Consider the following 13956-nt stretch of genomic DNA (forward strand, 5'->3'; position numbering starts at 1 on the left):
GAGAGTTTGTCTGAATGGGATGTAGTTATGTATGGTGTTGATTGGTGTTCTGTTAGTGATGAGTGTATTGGTTAGTGGTATAGGATAGAGTTGTGTACTGTTTGTAGGTGATGGTGGATATGTGTGGTAGTTGGGATAGTAGGGTGTGTAGATGTGGTTTGGTTGGGTTTCTAGTGCAGGCTGGTACATTAATCTGTGCATAGTGTTGTGCGTGGTGTACATTTGGTGTGAGTGTGTTGCTCTGTTTGTGGATGTGGATGGTGTGGGCTGGGTATTGCTAAATGAGAAAAAGGGCAGCATTTCTGGCCCTAGTCCAGACCAGTCTCGAACAGGCTCAAACAGGCAACTGCCCTTGTCCTCTCTGCCCTTAACATGCTCAAACAGGCAACTGCCCTTGTCCTCTCTGTCCCTAACAGGCAACTGCCCTAGTCCTCCCTGCCCTTAGCCTCGACGCCAGGCTGAGACGCCCTAAGCCTGGCCTTTTTTATAGCCCTAGTAATCAGTAATCAGGTGACTCCTTCAGCCAATGGGAACCCTAACCCTAACACTATCCAATCACAACACTAGCCCTTAATTCAAGGAACCAATAGGAGACCAGGAACTTACAGCCAATCTTAGCCCTAGTTCAAGCAACCAATCAGTTCAAAAACCCTGATCTCTACATCCAGTAAAGGCCCTAGCCAATGGCACAGGTAGCCCTAGTCCCTACTTCCAATAGAAAGCATAACCCTACTCTAATTCCCACACCTAGTCCAGCAACCGATCACACCAGAAGCCCTAATCGTTACTTCCAATTAAAGGTCTGACCCTAGCCCTAGTGCCCCCCTACTCCCAACAACCAATACCATAGGAAGCCCTAGTCCCTACTTCCAATAGAAATCCTAACCTTAGCCCTAGTCCCACCCCTACAATGATTGAATCACAGACCCAGAAACCAATCAGAACCCTCAAATACCCAACCAATGAGGACATTAACCCTAATCCAATAGAAACACCAGATACAACCACCAATCAGTGTAGACATGTACCAACCACTAGCAGACCATATAAGGTCCCAGCGACCTCAGACAAGGTCTGCTGGCCAGGGAGTTGGAAGCTGCTTCTCCTGTTCAGAATCTCCTAGGAAAGTGTTTCCCAAACTGGGGTCCGTGGACCCCCAGGGGTCCCTGACACATTCCCAGGGGGTCCTCAGGCAGCAGTTTTAAAAGCACTCCAAAATTCATTGTAGAATTTGCAGTTTGAGCAACAATAGAAGTGACAAGATAACACCAGTGATTAGTGTACCTGCTGGAGAGAGATGAGAGTTCTGTCCAGTGGCAGGTTTCACCTATCTAATGTAGCACAGAGGGTTAATAAGCCTGCTGCAAAGAACATGTACCATGCATTTTAAAAAACAGAATTGTATGTGCATAGGTCAGTGCATTACTTCTTTTGTCACAGAGATTCTTTCGTTACTCCCAGCTCATAAGAGACAATCATAATCTAGCACAGTGACCTATAAACTGTCATCAAAGAGCTGCTTACACAGTGCATGGTACAAGTTAGTAGCTTATGTCTTTTCCCAGTCTTTCATCATCCTGATGCTGCTAAAGGGGTTTATTTGGGTGGAAATACATTTTTATTGTTATAGTCAATGCTAACCACTGTGTTAGGTTCTGAATCCTGAGTTTGGGCTTTTCCAGACCAAGTACTCTTTAAAAATGCCTACCACTATGAATGACATGTGAATCCTACACCTTGTTGTCCCCTTTGCCTTATCTAACATTTTCTCTACATTGATTTAAAAGTATGATTCATTGTCTCTATATGTGTGTGATGTAAAGTGCTCTGACATCCTCCAATGGTAATGAGGGAAGCTATAAAACAAATGAAATACATGTGACAGATGTGCTATGGAGAAATGAGTGGCACTGTTGAAGAGTGGTAATAAGGGAATCATTGAAGAACCCCAACAAAGATTGTTGATTGTTGCATCTTTTAATGTTTGAAATTTAAATCGTACAAATTGCTGGGGGGTCCCCGGCTTCCAGTGGTGAGTCAATGGGGGTCCTCCGAAGTCAAAAGTTTGGGAACTACTGTCCTAGGAGACAGACAGGCTCAATCCACACTTTGGACTTCAGCAGGTAAGGGCCTCACTAACTTGAAATCTAACAATACTGTTTGAATAAAAGTTTACTCCCCCTGCTGGCCAAAAAACAAAGTGCACAGACCCTAGTAAAACACAGTTTAAACAGCTCACAGAAGCACCCTCTGATGTAGAAACAAATCCCTGTTGATGGGAGGGAGGCAGGCAGGCTGGTCTTACTGGCTTGTGAACACAAAATGGTGGCTGGGAGTGCACTGTTTTAACATACAGGTCTTAGCACAGAGCAAAGGAGAAATTTGGAGGGAAAACAGAATTTTGACCAAGTAATGAGAGGGACAAACTACAGAGGTTGGACTGCAAATCCCACAATTCAACACACTAAATGGAGGCAATCATGGGCAGGGAAAACCACAAATTTAAAACACAACACAGGTGATAAAATATGCAATTAAAGGCATGCTAATACTACAATTTTTAAATTAATAGTAAACGCAGAAAGTGAAAATCGTTTTTTAAACAACTTTTTGACTTGGGAAGAGACAGTACTAGTCTGTCTCCTTACCAAATCCTGGACTCTGCTCACTGCAAACTGGGGCACAGGTAGACTGCAACTCACAAGATGGAGGAGAATGATTTGGGGTGCACCCAGCAAGGCCTTAAGGGGCCTGGGCAGGTGTGAGAGGAGGGCTCAGACTTGACTGGTAGCTATATAGCCAATGATCTGCTGACCTGGGGGTGGGGGCTGGGCAGCTGCTTCTCCTGTTCAGAATCTCCTAGGAGACAGACAGGCTCACTCCACACTTTGGACTTCAGCAGGTACGGGCCTCACTAACTTGAAATCTAACAATACTGTTTGTCACTGCCTCTAAAGCAGGTACAGGAGTAATGACTTTTATGCGTTTACCCTGTGCGAGGGCTCTCTCTTTTGCTTCCGCAGTCTGAACCGCTGTCAGAATTTTTTCTGTTGAAGTGAATTTCATTTCAGCTTGTGTGTACAAGTGTGATTTGTAAGCTATTGGTACCTTTTCACCTTCATTAAAGGTTAGGTATGTGAATCCGCATCTTCCTGGGATGATTCGGATTACAAGGTTGCGTACGTTGTCGCGTGTTTGTAAATGTTTTGTTGCTATCATGTCTGTTTGCACTGAACGCAAAATTTCTGTGTGTTTTTGAGTCCAATTAGTTTTTTGAAATCAGGTTTGATTAACTCATAGAAAGGTTTAACCTTCTCTGTGTAGTTTAGAATGTAAGTTCTTCCAAAATTCAGGAAACCTAGAATTGACTGTAAGTTTTTAGCGTCTTTGGAGATTGGAGCAGCGCACATTTCTCTAGAAAGTTAGCTGCTAGTCTTTTGCCTTCACTTGAAAGTTTGTATCCCAAGAATAGGACGTTGAGGTGGGCAATTCTTGATTTTTTTAAAGTTGAATCTATACCCTTCAGAGGCGGATCCAAGTATTATGGTGTTCACCCTGTCCAAATCATCATCTGTTAGATAGATGTCATCGACATAAGATAATGCCTCATCATCATATGTTTGTAGTAACTCTGTTACTCTGGCTGGACTATTCCTGAATCCATAGGGGAGACGGCAAAAATGACGCTGTTTCCCCATGATTGAGAAAGCGGTCAAATACCTGCTTCCGGGTGCAATGTTTTGACAGAAGAAACCGTTCGAAATATCTAATGTGGTTTTATATTTTTTGCGCACGATGTTATTCAGTGCTGCATTTTGTACTCCAAAAGTTTTGCAAAAAGAGTTTAAGTGTCTGTAGTTCAAAACTAGATGATACGTATTCTCTGGTTTGGAGACAGGAAACAAAAGATTGTTCATGGACGAGGTGCATGTTTCAATCACCGCTTGGTATTCAAGTTGATCTCAGACCTCCCTGACTTGTTTTTTAGCTTCCTGCTTTACTTGATACTGCCTCTGTGCAGTCGGTTGATTTTTTAACTGGATTTTATGGTGAGGAGAATCCTCATCCCATCCCACATGATTTCTATATAATGCTGGAGCCTGAGCCACAGCCCATTTTCTGGCATAGGTGTATTTTTTATGAATAGGAATATGATTTGAGAAGGCTGGCATTATGATCTCTTCCCCATGTGGGCACTCCCTGACAAATTCAGGTGGCCAGTCTTTTTCAGCCAGAAGAATGTCATAACCCTTCGATAGTTTTTCCGGATGTATGACGTTACAACGCATACTTTTACAACGCCTACCTTTACATCGTAAGTTTTACAACGCATACCATTAAAACGCATAATGCTTTTGGGCGCTGGATAGTGAAGAGTTTAATTTACTATTCCAACTCCAGTCCCCGTGGATAGTAGGGAAGGTGTTGGATAGTACATTAAACCTATTCCCTATCCTAGAGTGCCCCCTAGCGCTATGCGTTGTAATGGTTTGCGTTTTAAAAGTTTCGTTGTAATGGTAGTTCGTTGTAAAAGTTTCGTTGTAAAGGCTGTATACCAGTTTTTCCCAAAAGAGTGCTTTTATTTTCCTAGTTATGTCCCCCTCTATTCAGAGTGTGACTTCATATAACTTGTGTGGTACACTAACCCTGGTATCTACAGTTTCAACTTGAATGCATTCATTCAGATCCACTGTCTCCAGATGATCCTTCAGGATCCTGCGAGCTATGGTGACCTCTGCTGCACTGTCCAGCATTGTCTGGGCCCACTCCCCGTTCTTGTGTTGTGTCCTCAAGATCCTCAGCATGTCTGATTTTAATACTTGCTACCTTCTTTTTGGTGAATTGAGTTTTCTTATTTTTTGGAACGTGTTGATCGTCTTTGGATTTCACGCGTTCTTCTTTGTGTTCTGATTGTCCTCTTCTTTTGGATTTCTGAGAGGAAGTCTGAAAGGTACGAGAGGAGCGTGTGCCATTATCTTGATATCTATCAGGTTTTCTCAAATTATCCCTATTTCTGAGGTTATCTTTTTGTTCAGAGTGCTCCTTTTGAGGAGATCTACCTCTGGATTGAGAACGCTTTTCTTTAGGAAGTGACTGTCTACTATTTTCCCATTTCTTTTTAGTCGTAGTGAGATTGTTTTTGATAAAAAACTTTTTTAGGATTTTTTGTTAGTTTGGGCTTTACTTGTTTGCCTCCCAAACTGTCTCTACATAGTACTTATTATTATTATTATTATTAGATCGGTTTTATACAGCGCACGGTTACCCTGAGGCATCCCAGCGCTATGCCAGAAGGATTAAAGACCAAACAGAAAAGGGGGGAAGGAGGTTAGCAGAAAAGAAGAGTTTTCAACTGTTTCCGAAAGCGCATAATACAGGGTTCTGCGCGTAGGCCTAGGGGGAGGGCATTCCAGAGGGCGGCAACATTGACGGCGAATCTCCTTCCTCCTGAGCGGGCCCTTTTTACTCTGGGGACACAGATCAGGTGTTGCTGGTCCGAGCGTAGGCTTCTGCCGGCTTTATATGGGACCGCCAACTTTTGCAGGACTGGGGGACCTTTGCCTTGTAGGATTTTGTGCGCAAGGCAAAGAGATTTGAATTGCACCCTTTCCCTTATGGGCAACCAATGTAACGTCCTCAGAGTTGGTTTAGCCGAGCGAGACATGGGGATGTTATATAACAGTCGTGCGGCCGCGTTCTGAATTTGTTGGAGTCTGTTCATGGTTGCCTCAGGGGCCCCAAGGTAGATTGCGTTGCTGAAGTCCAATCTATCAGTTCATAAGATTTTTCTATTATCCTGGCAAGTTCATACGGTTGCTCAGTTACATCAAGTTCTTTTAGTTTTTGGCGGATTGCCAGGGATGCTGCTTAACCTTTAATGTTAGTTAATAATATAGCTGAGACCTGTTTGAAATCTTTCAGAAATGTCATACCAAGATTCAAGGCAGGTTCTGGTCCGTATTCATTTTGAATCCGTTTCAGGACGTCAGGTATTACCACCATAGATGGAACACCATGTGTTTTTGTGTAAATTGAAGCAAAGACTGTACCCCAAGTGTCACAGTCCTCCATGTGTGGTGCTATCCCCATTGGTAAACAGATTGTTAGAATCCTGTGTTTCTCATGAGGTGTACTATCGGGAAACACTACCTCTATTTGAATAATTTTTTGAGCTAACCAAAATAGATTTTTTTTCCCTTTTTGCGGGCAATTTACCAATGACTGATTGTATAGTCTGTGGTGTCATTTTGTTTGTGTTCCCCTGATGAGGGATGTGCTGTAGAATCCTTTTAGCAGGTTGGACTGTTAAAGTCCGCATGACATATTGTACCAATTGTCTATGTATTTTGATTAATTGTTTTAGTTGAGCTAACAGTTTTGGACCTGTCATCTGTTCTATGGCAGGATGTGGTGTATAGCTAGCTAATACCGGCCATGTTGATCCTGGTCTTCCTAATGGACTGAGCCGAGTAATGTGTTTTTGATGTTGTAGGGCGCCTTTAAACCAGAGCTGATGCTCTTGGTAAGTTAGTGGAATTTCAACGTCCTCGAAAAGAGTGTATGCCGCTGGAGGTTCCTCCATCTTGTAGAAGTGGAACACATGTGTTGTTGGATTTGCTTGTGGAAAGATAATCCATGAATAGAATACCTCTGTCAGCCGATATTCATGTGCCTCTATGACAAATAGGACTCTACCACCTCTTGCTGATAGGTCATTTTCTATAAGCTTTATAGCTATGACTTTCCTTACATTTTCCGGGATGATTATGGCATCCATATCATTAAACCCTGTGGTGTCAAAACCTGGTTGGGTTGCAGTTATTCGACATTTTGTTGAAAGTCTTGCAGAGCAAGTTTCAAGAAAATAAAGATAAGGTGCACAATATTTTGGAACACTGTATCCTTCAACGTTGAACAAAACCAAAAAAATAATACATAGGATTTTTTCGTCCTACTTAGTTATGGCGGATGTTTTATCCTTTTAACCCACTCCAGAAGTCTATTGGTGTTTTACGGGAAAAAGGGGTCTCTGTGAAAAGCATTACTGAGTTACTCTAGTATCTAGTGTTAAATTAGTGCCTTACCAAAAGTTGGGAACCTTGTAGTGTAGTTTCTTTATTCCCAATAGGCTCTGTGCATTGGAATAATATATCCTATAGATGTGACGTAGGACTTGTGTCAATACGTCTCTATCGAATATACTAGACTTAATTGTGAGTGCCAGCTAGCTCAGAGGTCACTAGAAACGTTCTCAAGTTCACAAGAAGGGATTCGTTTCTGACAACCGCATAAACATGACAACTTTGTTTCCCCAAGAATAAACTGATCTTCAGAGTTGTTGAAACAATAGATCGATATTTCACTCAGTCAATCGTGCATGCTTCGCTTCACCAGAGGTGCATAGAAATAGATAGACGGGCGTTTTCAATAAAAAGGATTTATTGAACAGTCTTCTTTCTCAAGCATAAGAAATGAACTGCTACAATCGTAAGACTGGTTGCAAATTATAATGCATACAGTAGAAAGAGTAGAATAAAATAATACTGTAAGAGCATTGTATGGTTCCTAAACCATAGATAAATACATACATAAATAACAAAGGCTAAAAGTACTCAACTGGAGCTTCTAAAATATGCCTACCCCGATGTACCTAACCTAAGCTTAGTGCGAGGGAAGAAGTAAGTGAGGTGTAGCATAAATGTAGTATTCTTTTGCCAAGAATCTGTCCAAGATTTCTCATAGGGTCTAATCAGCTCCGTACCTTGATTTGGAATGAAGAAGGTCAGGCTCAGGACTCGATTTCCCAACAACCCGCAAGGGTAGCTTGGAAACACCGGAGCTGGATTTCTCGCAGGAGAAAATACAGTATCGCTCTCAGTGCGTCTGCTGGAGCGTCAGCTTCCTTCGGCATTTGCAGTAGCAGGGCGCGTCGGGCAAGTAGATAGTCGAACTGCTCCAAACCACTGTGTGTTGGCTATGGCAAGTGAGGGCATATTTATACCTTGAAGGTACCGAGTTTGACTTAAAGGTGGACATAATAACGTCATTAAAGAGTCTCCGTTCTTTGAAAACTCCATGAGTTCTTTGACAAGTCAGTTTTTGAGCAATGGGAAGTCCCTAGCTGCTAAAGCGAGTTTTCCAAGAAATCGTTGTAGATTTTTGGAACTAGTGGAAGTAGCCCTGCCGTATTTGGACTGCATGAGCCATGTCTAAATATGGTTATGATTCTTATGCCTATATAAGGATATGGTGATTTATACCTATATAAGGGCATGAATCCGTAAAATTACAATAGGGTCCTAAAATGTTATACAACACTTGAGTCACTGGTGGCAGATCAACTGGGTGTGGATATTACAGAACAGGAGGTTTGGGAAGCAATTAAGGAGATGACATGGGATATGGTATGTGGCCTTGATGGGTTTCAGTAGATTTTTTTGAGGCTGTTAGAAAATGAGTCTCTAGTTGGAAGAGCATTTGCACTCCATCCAAGTAAGAACCACAGTCCTTGTCAGGGTAAGTCAGATACACAATCTTAATTAACCTGTACTCATCCTCTGGCAGTTTGACACTGAGCAGTCAGGCTTAACTTAAGAGGCAATTTGTAAAGTATTTGTACAAAGTTTTAATTTCAGTAACCCAGTGAAAATACCACAAAATAACAACACACCAGTTTAGAAAAATAAATAATATATTTATGAATAAAACAAGATAAGAATGACAGAAATCCATTAAGTAGATCTTGAGATATGAATTTTTAAAGAATAAGCTGCAATATAGTCCTTAAAAGCAAATAGCGCTTAGGGGCTTACTTGAGGTCACGCTGGACTGGGGTAAATCCAAAGTTCAGGCCAACCACGATGAAGGGCAGGCTGCCTACAGGACCCACATAGGTCCGCAGAAAAAGTAAACACAAGAAGATGATGGAAGGAGCGCTGAAACTCACCCCCAGATCTTGGTTTGCGGTTCGGGCTAGACTGTTCCCATGAGGAACAGGGTCAAGACTGATTTGCATATGGCTGGGTCTGAACTGGAGTGACGAAGTGAGCTAAAGAACGATGATGGATTCAACACTGATCTGTGTCTGAAAAGTTTCAGCGCTCCACCCATCTCCTTTTGTTTGCTTTGTTCACCCCCTATTTGGTAGGGTATGCCCAGACGTGGGTCTCTTGCTCACTTTGCCACAGGATTCAAGCTAGCCTGGCTGAAGAGGGGTGTTAACCCGAAACCAGTCCCAGGGTGCTTTTTTTCCCAGTCCAGGGAAGACTTGGCTCGGCAGTTTGGGCTGGAATGGTCCCATGAGGAACATGGATAGACTGATTAGCATATGGCTGGGTCGGAACTGTGGTGGCGAAGTGAGCTAAATAACGATGATGGGTTTAACCTAGATCTGTTAGGGGGGTGTCTGAATAGTTTCAGCACTCCATCCATCATCTTGTGTTTGCTATGTTCACCCTACGTTGTTTCCACCCTACTTGTTTCCAGCGTAGTGACAAATTGCGCTACTTCTTGTTCTGTACTGCGCCGGGATGCCCCTGGGTAACTGAGCGCACTATAAATTTCATATAATAATAATAATAATAAGGTATGCCAAACGTGTGTCCTTTGCTCACTTTGCCACTGGATTCAAGCTAGCCTAGCTGATATGGGGGGTTACACCGAAACTGGTCCCAGGATGCTTGTTTCTAGTCCAAGGAAGACCTGGCTTGGCAGTTCGGGCTGGACTGTTCCCATGAGGAACAGGGTCAAGATTGATTTGCGTATGGCTGGGTCGGAACTGGGGTGGCGAAGTGAGTTAAAGAACGATGATGGATTCATCCTATATCTGTGACTGGGGTTGAGTGTCTGAAAAGTTGCAGTGCTCCATCCATCTTCTCCTTATGTTTGCTTTGTTCGCCCTAAATTGGCAGGGTATGCCCAGACGTGAGTTCCTTGCTAACTTTGCCACTGGATTCAAGCTAACCTGGCTGATATGGGTTGTTACTCCAAAACCGGTCCCAAGATGCTTGTTTCCGTCCAGGTAAGACTTGGCTCAGCAGTTCGGGCTGGACTGTTCCCATGAGGAACAGGGTCAAGACTGATTTGCATATGGCTGGGTCTGAACTGGGGTGGCAAAGTGAGCAAAAGAACAATGATGGATTCATCCCAGATCTGTGACTGTGGATGAGTGTCTGAAAAGTTTCAGTGCTGCATCCATCATCTCCTTGTGTTTGCTTTGTTAACCCTAACTTGGCAGGGTATGCCCAGAGATGGGTCCCTTGCTCAATTTACCACTGAATTCAAGCTTGCCTGGTTGATGAGGGGTGTTACCCCGAAACCGGTCCCAGGATGCTTGTTTCCAGTCCTGGGAAGACCTGGCTTGGCAGTTCGGGCTAGACTGTTCCCATGAGGAACAGGGTCAATACTGAATTGCATATGGCTGGTTCTGTACTGGGGTGGCGAAGTGAGTTAAAGAACGATGATGTATTCAACCCAAATCTGTGACTGGGGGTGAGTGTCTGACAAGTTTCAGCGCGCTGTCCACCATCTCCTTATGTTTGCTTTGTTCGCCTGTTGAAAAAGTACCTTGGATGGAGCAAGCGTGAAAGTTGAAGCCATAATGTGTCAGTCCCAATCCATGCAGTCGGATAGATGCATCGTTATCAAGCCTTGCAGTCAGGTACCATGTTGTAATCAAACCCCTTATGATGCAGACGATGCATCCTCATTAAGACTTGCAATCAGGTCCTGGGCCGTTAAGCCGCGCAGGAATGTTCTCGCAGCGACACTGCGTCAGTGTCGAAGGGCACTGCGTTGGTTCCCATTGCCGCAAAGTTTTCACTGTGTCGAGTTTTGCAGAAAAACTGCTGAAGAACCTACTTTCAAGGCGCAGGACTGGATTGGCACCTCTTGGCAGGGCAGAACTCAGAATTGGCAAAGGCTAGCAGCTGAAGCTGATTTGAAGGAAGTCTTTGATGGCCCTGAAACTTCAAAACAGGAGGCAAGCCAGCAAGCCCTTAGAGTTACTTAAGTTCTTGGAAGATGTAGAGATGCAGGTCCAGTCCTTCTCACTCCTATGCAAGAGGCATCCGGCAGCAGGCCAGCACGGCAAAGCAGTACAGCAATGTGGCAGTCCCCCCTGGCAGCACATCAGTGCTGTGTTATTATCCTCTTACTGTGTTGCCTCACCTCGCTCATTTATCCCGGCAACCCAGCTTGATTCGCTAAGCCTTGTTATACTTGTTACCATCAGCCCCATTTCCTTCGCTACCCGGGCCACCCTCAGCTGAGCATAGACGCTGAGTCGGCAGAACCCGGGCAGGCGAAACAACATAGCGGCCATATAGGGTGGGTGGAAGCGTTCTGACGCGGTCCAGTTGCCGCATAAAAGGAAACGGTCATGCCTCCGCGCCGGATCGATGCCGGAGTCATGCCAGAGTCCTGCCCGTCCGCGACCAAGACGCGGCCGTGGCCAGAAGCACCGCCGGTGCCGGTGATGGTTCACTAACCTCCGTCACATATGGAAGGGAGACTCTGCTCAGACTAAAGCCGACCCACTGTACTATTGGGGACATTTTGCTACCAGACCTTGTGACCTCATTCTATCCGTGCCTCCCCTGTAACTCGGGAAGGGAAATAGATAAATTAGAGACCCGTTGCCCTCTCCTGCAAGTGCCTGTTCAGCCTGCCCCGGCTAGTAAAAACCTGATTCTCAAGGCAGGACTGATTAATTGTCGCTCCTTGGTTAAACATTCTTTAGACATAGCCCAGACCCTGATGGACAACAAGTGGGATCTTCTCTTCCTGACGGAAACCTGGCTCAGGGAGGAATCTAATCCAGCCCTGTGTCTGGCAATTCCCCCTGATTATAATATTTTATGCGCCAACAGACGGAATCACAATCATGGTGGTGGTGTCGCTATCGTCTATAGGGCTCAATGGACTATCTCTTCCTTCCCTTTTACCCAAATCGAATCCATAGAAGCATTACCATTTTGTATCAAACTGGCTTCTAACATCACATTCTCTGGTTTGTTAGTATACCGCCCTCCAAAATCTAAGACATCCTTTCTCCCGGTCCTTCAGGACTTTGTGCTCCAGGCCTGCTCCCGCTATGCGAACTTCACCTTGCTCGGTGATTTTAACATCCATGCGGAAAAGGATTCTGACCCGATTAGCTCTAATTTCCTTTCTACCCTAACAGATGGCGGATTAATTCAATTGATCTCCTGCCCTACTCATAAGGCCGGTCATACACTTAACCTCATCTGTTCTAACGTGACGGATATTTCTATTAACGATCCTTACCCAGTGATTTGGTCAGACCATTTTTTTATTCCCTTTTCCATTCCTTTAAATCACCAGGACAGACCCATGTTACCGGCCAAGAAGGTTGGCCGCAACTGGAGTAAGATCTCTCTGGACAGTATAGCTAATCATCTCTCCTCTACTGCCCCTATGGATGGCCCGGATTTGGACACCAGACTTATTAACTTCAATAGCTGGATATCTTCCGCTATTGATTTCATCGCCCCCACTAGGCCTATAAAAACATTTCGCGCTGCCCCCTCCTCACCCTGGTATTCAGATGAACTCCGTAAGAATAAATCCGCGTGCAAGTTGTTGGAGCGTCAATGGAGACTCTCCTACTCCCTTGATAGCAAACTCAAATATAAAAAAGCTCTTAAAGACTATCGGAAGAAAATAATTGATCACAAAAGAAATAATTTAGAGGAGAGAATAAATAAAGCACAAGGCTCCACAAGAGAAATGTTTAATACAGTTAGAGCTTTTACTGACCCCATGGCCCTCAAACGCCAATCCCCGGTATCACAATCCCTTTGCACCCGCCTCTCTGATTACTTTGAGGAAAAAATTGCAACCATCTATGACTCTTTTTCTTGTAAGAACCATCTAGGCACCACTGAAAAAACGGTTGTCCATTTTGATTCCACACCGGTGTTTTCGGACTTTGATGAGATCACCCTTGACCGTTCTCTGGCAGAACTTCAAAAATGTAGATCTGGCTCACCAGCCGATCCATGGCCGCCAGGCAATACAAAGCTCTGGCCCCGCTTCTTAATCCTACACTAAACGGCATATGGAACAATTCTCTCAAGACAGGTATTTTTCCAGACTCCTGGAAACATGCCAAACTGGTTCCAATTCTAAAGAAAGCCAGTGCAGACCCAGAGGAACCCGCCAATTACAGGCCCATCTCCTTGCTGCCTGCCCCTGCCAACGTCCTTGAAAAGCTGGTCCATCAGCAACTAGCAGGTTTTCTTGAAACCCATGACCTTCTACACGAATCACAACATGGGTTTAGACCAGGCCATAGCACAGAGTCCGCCTTGATAGAGATGGCTGATTCTGTGCGATGGAGGCTGGACGGGGGCTCGAGGGCGGTGTTGGTGCTGCTCGACTTGTCGGCAGCATTCAACACCGTCTCTCACCCTGTCCTGCTCGATCGTCTCCAGTCTAAAGGCATTCAAGGCAAGATACTGGACTGGCTGTCCTCTTTCCTTTCCAATCGAACTCAGGCAGTTTTCACCCCCTCCCACTTCACCTCTGACAGTCGCCCGCTTAAGTGGGGAGTCCCTCAGGGGTCTTCACTGAGTCCCCTTTTATTTAATGTTTATTTTTCCCCCCTGGCTGAGCTTATATCTCAGTCAGGAATTAAGGCAACTTCTTATGCTGATGATATTCAGCTTTTATTCTCTTACGAAACTCTCACCCAAACTACATTCAATCCATTAAAAAACTGCCTCTGGAACATCGCCCGTTGGATGGACGACAACTTCCTGCGATTAAATGCCAGAAAAACTGAGGTCCTTTCTTTTCCATCAACCCTCCCCGCTGGATTCGAACCTCTGGTGGCCTCTTGACTTGAGTCTCCCCCCCTCCCCCAAGGACTCAGTAAAAAACCTAGGGGTCAGATGGGACTCATGTCTCTCGTTCCACAACCAAGTACAGACA

The sequence above is a fragment of the Lissotriton helveticus genome, chromosome 1_2 (genome assembly GCF_964261635.1).
Source record: "Lissotriton helveticus chromosome 1_2, aLisHel1.1, whole genome shotgun sequence".
NCBI classification, from domain to species: Eukaryota; Metazoa; Chordata; class Amphibia; order Caudata; family Salamandridae; genus Lissotriton; species Lissotriton helveticus.